The sequence below is a fragment of the Mytilus galloprovincialis genome, chromosome 1 (genome assembly GCF_965363235.1).
Source record: "Mytilus galloprovincialis chromosome 1, xbMytGall1.hap1.1, whole genome shotgun sequence".
Lineage (NCBI taxonomy): Eukaryota > Metazoa > Mollusca > Bivalvia > Mytilida > Mytilidae > Mytilus > Mytilus galloprovincialis.
Window position 1 is genome coordinate 46,371,038 of NC_134838.1, and position 12,433 is coordinate 46,383,470.

Consider the following 12,433-nt stretch of genomic DNA (forward strand, 5'->3'; position numbering starts at 1 on the left):
CATTTTCCGATACATAAAGCTGTCTGGTATGCGAAAAGTGTAAATTATCAGTTAATATTGTGACAATAATGAGGAACGATTACCGAGGATAGGGTAACGTCCTATTGGTTCAGTGCACAGATGCGGTTATGACTTTGCTAGATTTCGTTTTTTCCCCATCTAGTTCAATGTTAAAATGCATTGGGGGTTAACAACGTTATATTGATTACATATATTTTATATAAATAAGGTATTGGACATTTCATATTAATGCATGGCCAGTTTGGTAAAATTGGAGGATTTTTTAAAATTATTTTCCTTACACTTTGTAGGGAAAAAAGTACCTTTCGAGAATCTAGTATTTTGGGGGGAATTCAGACTTTATATTTTTTCATTAACAGATATAGGATTTTGAAAGGCTAAGTTGAAAAAATAGTGCATTAAAAAGTGTAACCATATCTGTTGAATACAAAAACCCAATGAAACCATCAATAAAGGGAGCTATTTAGTTTTTATTGGAGGAAGGGCTTGGATGAAAATTTTTGTCCTGAATTGTTTTAAGTTGAAATCGCTATCCAGTGTTTTCTAATTTTTCACTCTATTCGGTCCTGCGTTTTTCATAAGTTTATCCTGAATTTTTTACCTAAATTGTCATCCTGACTTTTGGTTTGGCAAAGTTGTTCATCCGGCCTTTTTGTTTTACTCAAATCTCTTGTCCTGCCTTTTTTTCCAAATCCCCCCTCCCTATAAAAAATCAAACAGTAGCTCCCTTATTGATATTTTTGGCTTAAACAACCCATGGTAAATATAGGCAACAGAAGTTTAATAAAAGGGGTAGTGTGTCTTTCCATGTTGTGATGTTACACTATTGTTCCAGGTAAGGGTGAAAGTTGGTACATGTGAAAACGTTTGAACCCGCTGCATTTGTTTGCACTTGTCCTAAGTCAGGAACCTAATGTTCAGCGGTTTTCGTATGTTAATGTGGTTAATAAATGTTTCTCGTTTCTTGTCTTTTTTTTATATAGATTAGACCGTTGGTTTCCCAGTTTTAATGGTGTTGAAAAAGTAATATTTTGGGTTCTTTTATGGCTTGCTGTTCGGTGTAAGCCAAGGCTCCGTGTTGAAGTACTTTTGACAAATTATGACTTGGATGGAGAGTTGTCTCATTGGCACTCATACACTATCTTCTTATATCTACCTAAAACAAATACACAGTGCATTATTTTTCGTGCAGTGATAGACAATATTTCAATACATTCAATAAATTAACTATATTAGATATAGAAACTAAAATAAATTGGGAGTATTAATTATTTTCCTATTCTAAGTTATTTTTTATTTCAGTGTAAAATAAAAAAGAAAGAAAACTTTTATAAATGTTTCATAAGTTCTCTAAATGTGTTTGTAGCAAATGTATGGTGAAGGAAAACGAAGAGGTCCCACATTTTGTCCAAAGCTTAACAAATACCAAACTGGTGATGTTTACATACACAACAATACCAGTAAAGAAGTAGTCATCATTGGGTCTTATTTTCCTCGGATTATGGTAAGTATTAACCGATTACTCGAAAAAAAAGTATCAATAATATAACGTATAATGTCAGGCGAAATTGTAAATCATTTTGATAAGAAACATTAGAACTCGACTTGTACATAGCAAATATTTGTCAGCGATTATGTAAGTTTCGTCAGATGCCATTTTTGTGAAGTTATTCTGAAATGTGCAAGAGAGTCAATGGAAAAGTTAAGAAATCAATTCAATATGAGGCATTATTAGGTTAATGAAAGGTCAAATCTCTTTTTTAACTAAGTATACAGATTTGTAGTTCCATTATCATTGGAAACAAATAATATTGTACAGTTATTATGTTTAGATGTGAAAGCCATTTTAGTTTCCCCAGAGTCATTGACTATTTCCAAACGCTCTGTAGATTTGCATTTTGTGAACTATTGTGCCTAGGGGAAGTAGTCACTAAAACTGCTTCCCTAAGGAAAATATTTATTTTATCCGTATTTGGTTTATATAGAACGACATGTATAATTATGTTTTCATCCTGTTCGGTTTATATCTAATTTTTTTTATGAAAATCAAGTCACAAAACAAAAGTTGATTTTCTCTCCCATTTTTTAGAATTTTAACAGTGTTGATTAAATAGATGAACTGTACTTTAAATATTTACAGAATGCGAATGGTTATAATTTCAATATTAGTACCTATGATGAGTTTAATTATAAATGCATAATTGGAACCGGTGCCTATAGTAATGGGAACATAGAGGCTGTGGCTATCAGAGTGTCAGAGAGCCAAATTAAGTGTCAGGTTCCATTGGTATGTATATAAGTACTTTTTTATTATCTACATTTTTTATTCATCATTGAACGAAGTGGGGGTGAAACAGTTTTTTGTTACCTGCCTTCTCAGAAGCTGTATATAAAACGTAAGGTCGCAGATAAGCTATTAATATATGTCTTGATTTATACAAACAGCCTAGGTCAATTTATACAAAGTGTTCAATAAAGAATAGTGTGTGCTAAGAAGTGACTTTGAGTTAATAGTAGTTTCTTAACATTAATTTGTATTCTATTTGGCTTTTTTAGAGATCATATGAACTACCAGAGAGTGGTATCCTTGAGGCAAGCCTCCGAGTGACATGGGGTGGAGGAGCAGAAATAGAAAATGATGGGATGACAGGTGGGATAAGATATCAAATATTAAATTGGAAGCAGTAATACTATTCAGGGAAAAGTAAAATCACAAAAATACTAAACTCCAAAGAAAGTTCAAAACGGAAAGTTATTAATCAAATGGTAAATGCTCAAACACAAAAATTATGTATTGGTTAACTAAATCCTGTAAACAAAACAATTTCATACATCTTCTTTATTGTTTTTAATTTCTAGTGTATCTATACAGCTGCTACAAAATGGCTCATGGTGACTGTAGTCTGTGTAAGAATTTTGAGCAATCTCGCGTGTCGCTGAATTGTCAGTGGTGTGACAACCCATTGCAATGTCAATACAAGGATCACTGTTCTGCAGTAGGAGCAATAGCAAGGTGTCCAGGTCCACATATAGATACGGTTAGTTTTCAAATATGAGTAATATATTAAAGGATGTTTGCAAGTAATGTTTTAGAATTTCTGTCAGAATTTCGGAATCCTCTTGTTTTATCCATTTAAAAACCTGAAAAGATTTGCCCATTAAGCCCCATTTTCTTTTATAAATCTTTAACATGTCTAAATATAGGCCATCTGTAAAAGTCTTATAATTTGTTTTTATTTTGTGAACGATTCTAGAGCTCAAACGTAAGCTTGTCAATGATAAAGCTATAAAAATCAAAAGAGAACATTTTGCCGCCAAAATTTCAATTGCTAATAACTCGAAAACAAGCCAACCGTCCTGAAAAAGGATTTCCGTTCTTTTGGTTCCTTTATTAATCCTCTATCAATATATACTAGTGTTATAAAAAGCTTGTTATCTTGAACTGAGTAGCAAACCTCTTTTATAATTAACTTACGTAACTTAAGTTCTAAGGGGTAATCCATATTTCAATCTAATTCAATAGAATCCACACAAAAGTTTCAAACATCACATTGTTGTCCCTCTAGATTACACCTTCCTTAATATGATATCATTCAAATTCAAGTTTGCTCAATTTCATATCTTTAGTTATTGTAGAATACCAATGTTCATTGATTTTAGTGGTGCAGGTGAAGAATCCATTTGAATGGTAAACAAATTACGAAATCGTATAATTTTTGAATACTGGTTTTTTTTTCGATTTTCACAAATATAAATTACTGTAAATAAATAAAACACAAATTCTTCATGCTGAAAGAAAAGAACACCACAGCAAAGTTGGCTAGAAATGGCGTAATGAGAAATTAGTCATCAATGAAAATTAGTTGAATTACAGTGTTGACGCAAGTAATTGATTCCACTGTATAAAGAAATGGAAATATATGAGATGTATTAAAAGGAGTTTCTAAAATGATATCTTAAATTTTGTTAAAGGTGTATCCTCTTCCAAACAATTAGGAATTTGAATGTCTCAAAAATAACACTAGACAATTGTCGATGAGTATATTGTGGAATTGAGCAATTTACATTTTATTTTATGTTGGGCAAGCAATGATATGAGCTTGTATTTATGGTTCTTTCGGCGGATTTACAGATTTCCTATGTTCTTACTTAACTGTTGCTATGTTTGTTTCTTTTATAAGATGATTGAACATTGGGATATTTTTACATAACCCAAACTTGTTGTTATATGAAATGTATGTGATGTAGGTAACACCACGGGTAGGCCATGTTTATGGAGGTACAATTGTGACAATTCAGGGAAGAAATCTTGGTGCTGAATTTGTTGATGTACAAAATAATGTGACAATTGCTGGAGTAGCCTGTGTTCCTGTTAGTGGACTATACCAACCTGCCAGAGAGTAAGTTAACTACTTAGAGTAATTTATTACGGTAAATAGCTATTATTAACAAGTCAACTCTAAATACCAACATGTTAAAACTAAAGAAAAGCACTGAAGGGCAGAAACTATAATATGAATAGTTTTATAAGTTCCTTATAAATCTGATGATTAGTTTTTAAAGCTTCTTATAAAATGAAAGCATTTGCTTCCATTGGATAGGGAAATCCTGTTTTTGACATTGCCGATCTAATTAAGCAATTAAAAGCTAGAATGCATTTCTTTTGTGAAGGTGATTGTCAATAAATAAGAATCCAAGAAATTGTATTTGTAAATGCAGAGGACTTGAAACAACTACTCTAGACTTTAAATATAATAATAAGAAAAAAGTTATTTGAATGTATTGCTGTAATTTTTTTTTGTTCATCTATATATACTCTATGTAATATCTGCTATACTGATTTGTCATGGTATATGGAACTTTGTTTAATTTACAGGATAGTTTGTATACTGGGAGCCAGTGATGCAGGTGTTAAAAAGGGACATGTTTTGGTTCTTAACAAAACATTCCATAATATTGAATTTCAATATATGGTATGTTGTAAACTTTAAAGTATTACAAATTTCATGTCTGAAATTAATGACAGTTAGAATAAGAAAGCTTTGATGTTATTGTATTTATCATTATTTTGAGGAAGCTTTTACAAAAAAAGTAAAATCACAAAAATACTGAACTCAGAGGAAAATCAATTCGGAAAGTCCATAATCACATGGCAAAATCAAATAACAAAACGCATCAAAAACGAATGGACAAGAACTGTCATATTCCTGACTTGGTACAGGCATTTTCAAATGTAGAAAATGGTGGATTGAACCTGGTTTTATAGCTAGCTAAACCTCTCACTTGTATGACAGTCGCATCAAATTCCATTCTATAGTCACCGATGCGTGAACAAAACAAACAGACATAATAGGTAAAAATGTCAAAAATAGGGGTACAGCAGTCAACATACATACATTTACATACATTGTAGCAATTGTTTCCTAATTTGTTAGTGTTCACATTTAGTTTAGCTATGCAGAATATTTTGATGAAGATTATAAAACTCCTAGACACTTACATTGTAGCATCGGTTTTATTGGAGCCTTTGTTATTTTAAGGGATTGAATAATGGGCTAAAATGCGTAAGACATCTTCTATACATTGATTTAAAACTGTAAATGAGTTATATACAATAAGTTGAAAAGCACATAAACTTTACTTATTTACTGTTAGAACTATTGATAGATATATATTGATATTGATATATATATATTGATAGAATCCAATATTACAAAGAGTAACACCAAATAAAAGAGCAGTGTCTGGAGGAGCAATTTTGACCTTGCATGGAAATCCTATCTATTTGGGAACCTCACTGGAGGTCACTGTGAATGATAAAGTGTGTAATATTACAAGGTATGTATAAACATACACGAAATGATAACTTTATATTATGCTAATATGGTGCTCCGTGTGCAGCACATTAAGCAAATATAATTCTCATCTTTTATAAAATTCTTGATCGGAAATTTGAAATTATAGAACATTAGAATATGCCAAAGCAACAACAACCCAACCAAAGGGCAGAAAATAGCAAAAGGCAAACAAAGGAACTTCAACACAGTGAGAAAATCCTGTACCATGGTGGCCCCTTGACAAAATGTGCACTAGTTCAGTATCTTTTAAATGTTTATAGATCTAAAAAGTATGACCAGGGAAAAGATCCCCAAAGAAGTAAAATAAACAATTTCAAATGTCAAGAGGTCAACACAAAATAGTATTGTTCAAATCCAAAGGCAGTGTATGCATGCCATCTAGATATTTATAAATATACTGGTACCAAAAATATACATGAGACTAATATTAAGCTAATGTAGACTCCAGAAACTATTTTTATTTTAGGAAAACATCTCATAAAAATGATTAGGTTAATTATACAGGTTTTTAATGTTAAAAAAAAGGAAAACATGAATCTTTCAAAAAAGTACATTCAAAGTTGCAGTTATAGACCAGGGGCCGGTTTCACGAAACTATCCTAAGACATGTCATAAGACATATCTTAGGACATGTTTTATGATCCTCTTATGACTATCCTAGGACATATCTCAGACCTCGTCACGAAGCTGTCTTAGGATCATCTTAGCTAAGACGTCCTAAACCTGTCGCAAGTTCTTTCAATTTTCAAATATAAATATGATCTACGGAAAAAAATCATGTAAATGTAGTATGTCTTACCATAAATTATTCTAAACGTATTGATTAATATAATGACATAATTTGCAAAATAAATATAAAAAAATAAAAGTAATTTATATATAAATTATCTTTAAACAATACATCAATATACATATGAAATTTTCATGCAAAATTAAGAAAAAAGAATATAAAATTATGACATTGTTTTGGTACAAGTGAGTTGAATTCAATTTCGACTTTATTGGTTATAAAAGGTTAAGAGATAAAATCGTGCAATTTTTATATCAATACATCGAATTTTCATTGTTGACAAATCCTGATAATCCGTCAATGTATATATGTTTTAAGCAGGAACAGGAGAATAGATAATTAGATAATAATAAGATATTTTTTTTCAAAATTAATATAAAAAATGAGTGTAATTCATTTAAATAAACGTATAACTATCCTAAGACCATCATAAGACACCCCCTTGCGTTGTTGTTACTTTATGACCAACTTTAAGAGATGTCCTAATTTAGGACCGCTTTGTGAAACCCACTTAGGACTAAGATATGTCGTAAGACCATCCTTAGACATGTCTTAGTCCTAAGACAGCTTCGTGAAACTGGGCCCAGATCACTAAATATTGCCATCCCACAGAACCCAGAAAAAAGTGTCAATTTCCAGGGTAAAGTAATGAAGCTCATAGTGCATTTGTATATGGCAATATATTTAGCTTAAAGGAGATAAACAGTTTACAAACTTCACAAGGTTTGATTTTTTTACTTGTTTATTTATAGTCTAGATACAGCACAAATCAAATGTCGACTGCCACCTGGTAAATTGGGTAAATCTAAAATTTCTGTCAAAATTGATGGTAATGAGATCAGACAGGATATGGTTGGCAATACAAGTTTGACATATGTAGCAGATCCAGAAATCACAAAGATACAACCATTGAAAAGTTTCAAAAGGTAGGTAAAAAGTGTTGAAGTCATTTTTTTTATAAAATTATGAGTCATGACTCTAAATTGACCATTTTGATTTGCCATATGTGATCGAGTCCATGTGACTTTCAAATTGCATCAAATATAAGAAAATTGATTATTAAGGTATACTTTTCACCTCCAGTTTCATATAAAAGAAAGAGGTTGGTAAAAATTGTTCCCTCGAATTTGAAAGTTGAAGGAAATTAACTATGCAGATAAAGTAAATAATACTTCTAGTTTTGAATATTGTAAAAATTATTTGTAGAACATTTACGATAGTTACTGACAATTCTATTTTACTGTGTAGTAAGCTATTTCATTATGGATCAGGTAAATTTCTTAAAATGGATAAATTGAACATACTCTGTATCAGTTGTAAAATCGTATCAATTTATTTGTATGTGTAATGCATAATTTTCATGAATACTTTTAGTGGAGGTAGAAGACTAACAGTTATGGGAACCAATATTAACATTATCGATCACCCAAAAATGTTCATCTGGACAAATTTTGTCAAGTCAAATCTTACGGTAAGTTTTATTGTACATTTTTTATTATTTGTAATAAATAAAGACTTGTATATTGTTATTCAACTGTTTCACCTCACAAACTTACACAATATCATGTTCTGTATATATTTAAAAGGATTTCTGGAAATTGACATGTAATGAAAACAAATTTATTATAGATAGTTTGTTAACAATGTTTGGAGTTAAGATATACTAGTATTTACATTTTAGATTTAACCTTTTCCATCCTCAATTTGTCCCATCAATTCTCAGTTTGTTCAGCACAACTCATCAATTGTTGAATTTATTTTAACTTTACACTATTATTAAGTCTATTTAACAACAAATTTTATTATTGATGGATTACTTTATGTTATGTTGAACACCATATGACGATTTGCCCGAATGAAATAATTTTGGCAATATATTTAAATTACAGATAAATTTACTCTTTTTGCAGTACTCCCTGTATGAGAATAAGTCAATTACCCTAAAAGTTTTCATTAGTTTAAACTCAAACTTTACTTATTATGAAACAGTTATATTGTGAATGTCGGTGATTAGCTATTATAAAGTACTGGCATGCTTGCTTAATCAGATTAAAATATGCTATTTCAGAACTGTCAGATCAAAAATGAAACATTTATGTTTTGTCCATCACCAAAACTCTTGACAAGAGTCAGACGACTTAGACGATCAACAGCAATGGTGACAGCAGCAATTGGATTTATAATGGATAATGCAGTTAATGTCCAAAATCTGACTGGCATCAACAGTCAGTTACAGTACTACCCAGATCCTTCAGTGTATAAGTTTGGCCCTGATAAGGAAAACAATGACAATGTAAAACTCTTCAAATCAGAAATCGTTATCATAAATGTAAGTTGTAGACTTAAAAGATTGCAGATAACAAAATATAGCAAGCCATGTTTTTGCTATTAGAATTAGAAAGTTTTGAATGAAAAATGTTATAATATTGGTGAAAAATGTCATAAAGTAATAATTTTAATTATTGTCCAATAGATTAAGCTTAGCGTACAAGGAGTTTATTTTCATTGGACTATCTTTTTACCAGAAAAAAAAGAACTGAATCAAATGTCTTAAAAAAAAAGAATCGATAATATCCCTGCAAGGTGAAGGAACAAAAACTGTTTGTTGATTGAGAGTTTTTACGAAAAAATTACTGAAAAAACTAACCAACTATTATAAAGAATGTAAGAAAAGCTCACAAGTATTTCCTTGTAAGGCTATTGTTTTTTTTAAATATATCACTTATCTTATCTATTTTATTCCAATTGACAACCTCTAACTTGCCTTGTATCATCCTCATACCACATAATATGACAGCTGCGATTTAGAAGATGTAAACCTAGTTGTTTGCAATTAATATTTTTTAAATGATAGGGAAAAAACTTGATGGTGGCAGCTAAAAGAGAAGATGTTCAAGTTGCTATTGGAAATGCTAATTGCAATGTAACAAATTTATCAGAAGATCAGATTGTATGTAACCCTCCAACTTCACAACCAAAACCAACACCTGGATATAGTAGGAGTGATATACCTGCAGTTGTGGTAAGTTTCTCAAGCAGTCTGATGTATATATTCGCATGAATTTCAATTTCCGTGTATTTGTCAAGAGTCATATGATGAGTCAAAAGGATTATTGAATTATACGTTTATGTGAAAAAAGGGGAGATGCAAAAATGAGGAACCATCACTCATTATAGGTTTTCTAATCCAATAGTTCCAAAATGAAAAAAAAATAGTATTGAAGAAGTGACCAACAAATGCATTTTTGATTCTAGATTGTAACATCATCTTTAATGATTACAGTTGATACATAAAAGACGGCAGCAGAAAAAGTTTCGGTATATTATTCTTTCATTGATGCAGGAATTACGTAGCAAAACAACAATTTATATACCATCAATAAATATAGATGTGTTTAAATTATAAAATGTATTGTGTTTAGGTCCAGATTGGGAATGAGCAATACTTTGTTGGTTACTTGGAATATGAAAAGGCCAAGCAGTTAGGTATTCCACTTGACTACCTCATTGACTACCTCATTGGTGGAGTGGCTGGTGTTAGATTGTTTATCGTCGTCACAATCATCATATGTTCCTGTATATATAGACGTCAAAAAAATAAATCAAAGCGAGAGTTTGAAAAAATGAGGTACCAACTAGATAACATGGAAAGTAATTTCATAGTTGAGTGTATAGAAGGTAAATAATGACATAAGTATATTTTTAATTTGTAATGAAAAGAGGTATTTAATGCTTGTAAAATAGGGTTTACAGTGGTGATAATGAAATGAAAATTGATTAAAAGACTTCCACAATAACCATAACAACTATGATATATAAATTAACAAGACAAAACAATATTTTTATAAGTAATATACAAAGTACATGTTATTTAATGTCATTGAAATTCATATACTTTTTCCAATTGCTACCTTTTCTGAATTGAAAACAGATATGCTAGACCTGAATGCTGAGATAGGAGATGGAAGGAAACCTCTCTACAGATATGATGATTATACATTTAAAATACTTTTCCCTCAGATGCAAGATCATGTTGTACTTCATCCTCCAATTGTAAGTTCATCAGTTCTGATTGTGTTGTACTAAAATTAATGCCCTTACAATTTAAAGATTATCTCCCTTGTATTAACAAATATCATATATAAGTGATAGATAAGTGATTGTTTCATTCTACAAATACATTTATAATTTTTCATCTATATTTTAAAGAGGCCCTTGCAAATGAATAATTCCATCTATTTGAGTCCATATTCATGTCAACTTTAATATAACTCATTGTTAAGAGATGGGATACGAATGATTATGCATGTTCGTTTATTTAGAGAAAGAACTGTCAGCATTGAAACTGAAACAAGAGTAAACCGTGTTATTCACTAACTCGATCCAAAACAAACTTTTTTATACAGGTAAACACAATAATCAACATTTGTTTTAACCTAAAATATGAAATCAAACAGACCTAGACGGGTCATATGACCATTATCAGTCTTCGGAGGTCACATCAGTGGTTAATTAGAAGGTGTCTTAACTAAAATTCACATGAACTGTGGATCATATTATCCGGAGCACCTGAGATCACCCCTAGTTTTTGGTGGGGTTCGTGTTGTTTATTTTTTTTAGTTTTCTATGTTGTGTCATGTGTACTATTGTTTTTCTGTTTGTCTTTTTCATTTTTAGCCATGGCGTTGTCAGTTTGTTTTAGATTTATGAGTTTGACTGTCCCATTGGTATCTTTTATCCCTCTTTTATCGAACCACTATATTGTAAACTGTTTATTTTAGACTTTTTGTAATTTGGATATATGTTTTAATATGTTTTAAACCACATATGTGTTACACAAAAAAAAAAGTTTCCATTTCAATCATTGGAGAATTAGTAAATGTATAAAATGTTGAATGATTTATTTATTTATTCACCTCCTACGGATAATTGATTTCATAGACAAGTTTAAAAAAAAAACATAAGCGCTTTTAATTAATTTTATTCTATGTAATCATTTTGTTATTCAGCCAAAGAATGGGAGCAATGAAAGACAACAAGATGTTACAATTTGTCATTTTAGTCAACTTTTACACCATAAAGAGTTCTTATTAAAATTCATACGCACATTAGAAAAACAAAAAAGTTTTGGAGACCAAGATAAGTAAGTATTGAAAATCTGTTCAATGATACGAAGCAGTATATTTATTTCTAGGAAGAGAAATGAATAATTTGTAAGGTCTAATAGATCTTTTGCTAGAGTTAAAATCAAGATGAAATACTTCTACTTGTCGTTTGGTAATTTTTGTCATAAGGTTGATGTCTCATTGACACTTACCACAACATTTGTTATTTATATTTTTATGTAATTGTATGCTAAATGGACACTTTGAGTTGGAAATAAACAAAAGTTATATAATATCATTATGTATGAACAGTATTATTAGTTTTTTTATACTTAAAATTAAAACATCAAAATGAGAAAACCTTTTGGTTTTTTCTTTCCTTTTTTCTATTTTTTTTTCAGATCAAATGTAGCTTCTTTGTTGATAATTTTGTATCAGAATAATTTGGAATATATCACTGAGTAAGTATACATTATTTTCATCAATTGAATGAACATTCATATTTACCTATATACATAATAGCAATTAAATTTGAGAATAACTTACATTTTGTTAATGTTTCTTTGAATAAATAACACTATATGAATGTAACTTACAACAAATTACACAAAGGTTTAAGTTTTTGTATCCTTAAATTTAATCAATAAACAAAAAATAGC